Raw genomic sequence first — 7,282 nt, 5'->3', positions numbered from 1 at the left:
ATTTCCTTTGTAATTAAAAAGCTGAAAAAGAGCCACTAAAATATCTCTTAGAAACTCAAGCCAAAACAGTGTGAGAATTCGAAAGTTATCCGTATCCAAATTAGACAAAATCTTGCACAGACTTACTCCCACAATTTCTTTACTTTTGTTGCATCCTATTTTGAGCTACTCGCGATGATCCAGCTCACACTTTATTACTCTATCAATTGGTAAGTAACAATATAAAAAAAAATTAGATAAAAAAAAATTAACTTTAATAGCTAACACAATTACTTGTAACCCAATAGTTTACATTGTAGGCTATGTAACGAATAATTCAAATTTAACATAACATTATTAAGAATCCTAACTGGCCGAAGGCAAACCAGTTGGCTATTTAAAAGTATGGCCGAGGATTTGAACTCGGACCTACCGTGAAACAAATCCAGGTAGAGGTTAGAGCGGACACAAGCCCGGGAGCGGAGGACTGCGAGTCCGACACCCTGACCACTCGACCCCACTGCGTTCTATATGCTAGAGGACATTTTGTTTTTATTACAATTATCACCATTAATAGCTTTTCACTAAGTATCTCGCATTACTTTCGATGTGGTAATGACCTTAAATGACCTGTCACAACAGGATACCTCAATCCTCTCGTGGGTAGTATTATGCAATATATGTTATGTAATATTATGTAATGTTATGTATTGAAACGCTGGAGAGTTCGTAATTCCCGACGTCATCTTTCTGTAAATTCTATAGATCTCAAATATTTCTACCAAATACGGGTTGCGCCTGGGTGTAATTCATAGATGTACTTATGAACAAAACTTTGAAATAGGGCCTATCCGCACTTGCCAAAAAAAAATGTTTATTCAATCAAATTATCTTTCATCACCAACACTTTACAAGTACGGATGGTCTGTCGCAACTTGATAAATTTTGCTCGAAGTGTAAAATTTTCAAACGCACCGCCGACAAAATTTGTCCCGTATTAAAACTTGCCAAAATCGATTAAATAAATAATAAACAAAACCGTGACAAACTCTCAAGCGGCAGTCTGTTTTCCGGAGGTCTGTCTAGTCAACTTCGATCTCTTACAGGTTTGAGGTAAAGCATTACATGTCTGACGCTCCGAGAATCTCCTTCTATGTGTTCTCATTTCCTTATGGTCCGGTGACATATGTTCGGTTCGCTCTACTGTTCTGTTATAGTCACCTGATCACGACCAATCGAATTGTTGCAAAAAGCACTCGGTTGATTGTTTCCAGCATTGAACATCCACTCTCACCCCCACAGGAATAAGGATTGTTTTTGCTATTGCCTCCCCTAGAGGATCTTCTTCGTCCACCTCTTCCACAGAATCTACCAGTGGTGCCGTTGTAACAGGTTTGCCCACACGCTCCCCCCTGTAGAATCCCGTTACCTTTCTCTCCACCCATTCCCTTGGTTCCAATAAAGGGCCTCCCAAATTTTTAACTGGAGTAAAATATCTCCGCCTCCCCCTGAACGTTGATCGCAATGTTACCTCGTGTAACTAGGTGGACATACACACTTGAACCCCTTGTTTGTGAATCCAACCAAGCAAGTTGTATTGTTATGGCACATGTTGAAGCAGCACTTGTTCTGGTAAAAATCCAATCAAAACAGCTTTTATTTTTTATCGCCCTTGGGATATCAATGGGCACAGTAAAACATGTCAATTATTATGTTGCTTAAGGTTCTTTGCAACAGATTTTTCAAGTGTTCTAATGAACTCCTAAAACTTCCCTCGAGAGCTGTTGCACTGCTAAGTCGAATGGAAGTTCATTCCATTGCTAGCATTAATGTCTCCAGACTCTTTCATTTTACGCTTTGACAATCGCCCAATCCGATCAACTTAAAAACTCGGGGAAGAGCGAAAATTTCCACAAGGGCACACGAGTCATCTGTCAACAACAAAATAAAAACATGAAAATGCTTTTTCTTACCTCAGTCCCCCTATACATAAATCCTGCCATTAGTCTCAACTAAATCCTGTGGGTGTTTTGCATGGTCTGACTCACTCAGCTGACATAAAAATTCATCGCTTCCTTCTGGTGCCATATTGATCGATTTACATCTGTCCTCCATAGTACACCGATTTCTACAGTTACTATACATTTGCATTCTGACGCCAAAAAAATGGCTTTTAAAGACATGGCCCCCTAATGGATATCTATCTTTTTGTTGCAGAACCTTGAGTCGTCGACAGCTTCCTACATATGAGAAAAAAGAAGAATGGGCTAAATTTACGGAGGCCAATTACATCATGAACTCAGTTGGTAACACCAAAATTTTCTTCTCAGTCCCCCGCCCCTTCCCCCCCCCCCACCCCCCACTTGTTTTTCTGGACTTGTATACCCGCCATAACCATTGCCTTCAAGGATGGTTAATAAACTCCTACTGTTTTGCCATGAAGCATTTTGAATGAAGGGTGAAATTGGTACTAATAATATAGTCTGAAATAAGGAGACCCATAGAAAACCCGATAAGTATGTGTTTAACTCTTTAAAAACTTTCACAGCTTCGCAAATGGAGCCCTTGATAATTAAATGGTTAGGAATTAGATTTTTTTCCGTTTTTCCGGAATGTTTTGCGAAGCTTCCAAATGTACCAAGTTGACTATTTCTAGAGCTTACTCTGCTTTGTGACTAAAAACAAAAAAAAAACTAATCAGGACCTTGCAACTCAGAAACGAATGAAAAAGACACATCGAGACCAGTCGCTAGACATTTTAAGTTACCTAATCATTCTAAGCAACATATGGCAATCTGCGGTCTTTCCTTGCACTTAGGTGGCACGGAAAGCCGTAAAAATCTTGAACAAAAGCTCATCTTTCAAACCGGCGGTCTAAATCCCACAGGGATCAACGAACGCTTTTCATTCCACTAATTTATTCATGTTTTTCTCGTTGCCATGTTCCCACCAATAACGTAGCTCCATTTTCTGCCTTTAAAAGCACACACAACCCACAATTCCTCTATTCGCTCCGACGAAGGGCTAACGCTCGAAACGTCAGCTTTTGTAATCGTTACGGTGGCCAATTTACCATTTCAACTTTGTTGATATATCCAAATTATTCAGAAACCAATGGTCTATCGTAATACTTATGACATCATATCCTTTTACCATCGCTACCTAGCTCAATCCTATCTAAACAAAGGAAATTGTGGAAGGGGAAAATGACAGGCTTCTACTTTGGGAACCTTACTGCGCGGCTTAACCACACTTAACAACAGAAGATAGAATATAATTGCCAAACAAGTCGCTCCCGGAAACATGGTAAAGATGAATCAACAAGAACATACATCAAAAATGCTCATGGGGAGGTAATATCCGCCCTTTGCGAAACGACGCCGGGTCCAACTGCAGGTTGAGGGGTTTCCTGAACATTTGCTCTTTTTTAGGACAAGATGATGCAACTTTGAGGTTTATACACAGCGACAAACATATCATTTTGTTTGCCTCTCCAGGAGCAAGAGATTCCTCGGCGTCCATCATTTCAACGACTGAACGCAGTTACTTAAAAGAATCTTGAAAGGTCAAAAACACCAGGATGAATTTCCAGAAGTCCAACATTGACGATTTTTTTTCATCAGTCTAGAGCATACTCTAGTTAAATGAAGAAAGCCTTCAGATACTTCTAATGAGTTTTTGGTAACGAATTCTGAGCACTTTCATTATTATTTAACATTTAGCCTCATCGAACGAAACAGTATTTGGCTCCTTCTGTTAATTATTAATGACACATTGTGTCGTGTTCCCGATGCCGCAGACACGTGGTGTTGTGCACCAGAGTTCGCCAGTATAACTACAGTGATGAACTTTACACAAGTAGCAGCATCAAACTCTTTATTCATTTAAGCTGGCAGGTTTTGTACATCACAGGCGGTAAAAGCTATGAAACGGATACATGAAGGTTCGATATCAGGAAAACCGAAAGGCTACGAATAAATGAATAGGGCGAAACTAGAAATGATAAAAATGAGGAATATTACAAGCGTAGCTTACATCGGATCTTGCCTTCCGGGTAGAGAACTCCTAAACTCCGTTTGGCTCCGAAATGGTTTCGCTACAAAGACTCTTCGCAACTGAACTACGTGCTAATAGAAGGCGAATTTAGTTTTTACACTTTGACGTAAGGGAAGTAGAAATGAACAATGCTTTGTGTAGCTAGCTTCGAGCGGATATTCGCTAGTCATGGAATAGAAATCAAACAAAGCGCGCTAACAAATTTAATAGACAGTCATTGAAAGTTTCTTAGTGCCTTTGTGCTAAAAAGGGAAGAGTTACATAAATAAAAGATTGGAGTTCATATCCGTAAACGTGACACATTGATTAGAAACTTCTTTATTATGCGCAGTACTTAATGGAAGGGATAAACAGGAGATATCTTGCCTCCACTGCTTATATTATGTTTCGCAAGTTAATTTTCCTCATAAATCTAAATCGGCTTCAGCATTTTAACAACTTGCGCTTTCAGTGCGGCAACCAAACCCGCCAAACCGTGCCGATTTAGGTTAGGCTGATGTTGTTTTCTTTGAGTTCCAAGTCCACCGTACCTTAGAATTATTCTTGCTGTAGATTTACACCATGCGAGGGATCATGTGTTGAGGAACGTTCTCCAAAGGGGCTTTTTCAGGATGTTGAAGAGAGCTCCTTTATTTCCTCAGATACGAATTTTCTTAAGTTTTTAACTTTAGTAGTCAAAGAAAACTCTTCTTTGAGTTCTTTTAGTATTTTTCCAAATCGCAAGGAACATTGTAACATTGTGTTAGGGTTGGACCTTACAATCTGAGGTCGAGCGCAATGACCTGTGGACAAACGCTTCTGCCGCCGAAAGACACTCAACAAACAACCAAGAAAATTAAGAAGAAGCCTCCCTCGGAAAATCAATAAGATGTTTATTTAACTAAAATATAGGAATGTAAAATGAACTCACCATGGTTTGCAACTGTGAAGGTGTAAAGCCAACCTCCATAAAGAAACTGCAATAGAACGATAGAAGAGGAAAGCAATGGACAGCAGTGAGGCTCCATCTTCGGGTTGTCCTCAGGAAAGGTTTTCAGTCTTCTTCCCACGATAATTTATTTTGTTGTAGGACTTTCAACGACTTTCAGTCGCCTATCTCTTACAATGGTTGGTTCTTATTAAGCAAAATTTTGATAGCACTTTTCAGTGGGTGTCAAGAATATAACATAATTACCTGGGTTTTGGTTTATTTTGCCATTTCATTGGTTTAGAAAACTTGCACCCCGTTATCGACCACTCAGAATTAATACTTAAACCGAACACGACTGGCTCATTCGCGTTTTAGCCATCTTAAGTGTGAGTCGATTGTTAGTTTTCTGTAAGAGCCTGGTGTGTTAAAAGTAAGCCTTTCAGTATGTTTTCTGATGGTAGTCCAGACAACTCCGCAGTTTCAATAACTAACTCCGTGTACACAATAGATTACATGTTTTGTGTCGTTTCACTCACTATGCATAAACAAGTTAAAACCGTCATTTTAACCTTGTTGAGATATCCGGTATGCTGAATGATTTCCCAATCTAAGCATTAGACTTCGGGAATAAACAGCGGAAAATTCACGCACTGCGAATCAATTCCCTAAATCAGAAACACTTACCCGTGTTTCATCGTGTGGTTCTGACCAACTTTTCCCACACTTCCAAATAAAAATTCCAATAAAAAAAGGAAGAAAATTTCCCAAAAAAAGTTATCGCAATCATTTATTCTGCTTACAGGACGGGTGTAGTGGAAGCTTTGTGAAATTCCTGTCGAATTAGCATTTCATTCATGCTTAGCGTGCGCATATCGAGATATGAATGCACGCGGGAAGTTTGGAGAGTAAGAGAGAAGCGTTAAAGTTGCCTGAGGCGCAGCTGAAAGCAACTTCATCCTTTTGAGTGCTCTTCAAATCTCAAAAGTGTATCCAGAACTTGATATACGCACAGTTTAAAGCATGTACTCATTCTACTACAACATGCTGGACAACACTTGAGCACGAAAAAGCGGGTTTTATTACAATCGTGTCAGATTAATTTAAACACGAAGGCGCGCTGTAAAAGGAGCCTTAGGTCCCACTGGACCATTTGTCGATCAACCGTCGTGCGATGTAGAACTCTTAGAGTCACGTCAGCTTGAACTACAGCTACTCCAAAGCAATGAACAGCGGGCGCATTCCTCAAAATTGTTTTATGTCTTCATCACAATACAATAATTTTTGAGAATTGTATTTCCTTTCTCCAGTGGAAACTGTCTATTTGTGGCGGTAAATTTGAGATCGAAATAGGAGGTTCGCACGTTACCTCATGCCACCATGCTGGTGGAAGTAAACAATAGATATCTCATTAGCTCCTTTTGTTCGTCTACCAGCATCTAAATTTGACCCGCACACGTCAACGGTGAGTGACAAATGAGCCAAGGTCTTCCCAGGGAAGACTTCCTTATATAGCGCGCCTTCGTGTCTAACAAAAAAACCGTAAATGAAAAGGCAAAAACGACCAGGCAATATTCCTCAAATTAAACTAAAAGAAATGCTAAATCTCCTGCCTGGCAGCGAAACACGTTTAAATTTCTTGGATGTACGAGAACCGCGTAGAAGACTGATGAAATTCACGGCCAGTAAACTGCCCAGCTGTGTCGAAAACTCTGAAAAATGTACCATTAAAACTTGCCGAGTCTCCAGCTTCTCGCTTTGCTTCTTGAAAACTTTTAGAAGATCAAAATGTAACTTAATCTTTTTCTATTTAACTTCTGGCCAGCTGTGGTCAGTATTTAACAAAGTACGCACTTAATCAATATAAAACCTACGAAATTAATCACAAACAGTAACAAAAGTTTTCAAACAAATATATTTTGTAAAAAAAAAAAAAAATAGCTCGAGTAAACAACACAACTACTACTTTAACGTTATCTGTTTATGGATAAGGATGGGCAGAAGGTTTATTGTTATCTAATTGTATTAATTTTTTTTCCCTTTAACTCGAAGTAAAATACTAGGGGTCTCATCAGACAGTGGGGGACTTACTTGTAAGATTGGTTGCTGCACCCTTAGGGTGCGGTGACCCCCTACACATGTACTGATGAGAAGTCACAACTTCTACGATCTCAAAACGGCCGGAAGCTGGACAACGCGTTGTTAGAAACAAACACTAGTTTCTGCCTAGCACCACACCAAGTAAGGATGGCAAAGAATCTGGATGGAATTTAGAATTTAGATGATGCTACGCAATAAGTCTAATAATAATGGGAACAATAGTTATTTTGGAAACATCAC

General features: G+C 39.5%; 1 protein-coding gene across 1 annotated transcript in view; it reads right to left on the bottom strand.

The window, feature by feature from the left end:
- Window positions 1–6,866: 6,866 nt before the first annotated feature.
- Window positions 6,867–7,282, bottom strand: part of LOC148737249 (uncharacterized) — a 10,096-nt gene continuing 9,680 nt past the window's right edge. Inside the window, exon 4 of the mRNA XM_088749080.1 lies at window positions 6,867–7,282. This exon is cut by the window's right edge and continues 708 nt beyond it. The gene's annotated coding sequence lies outside the window, so the exon portion shown is untranslated.

This window comes from Stylophora pistillata, chromosome 2 (assembly GCF_964205215.1).
Source record: "Stylophora pistillata chromosome 2, jaStyPist1.2, whole genome shotgun sequence".
NCBI classification, from domain to species: Eukaryota; Metazoa; Cnidaria; class Anthozoa; order Scleractinia; family Pocilloporidae; genus Stylophora; species Stylophora pistillata.
The sequence above is the reverse complement of the archived record's forward strand: the minus strand, read 5'-3'. Positions and strand labels throughout refer to the sequence as shown.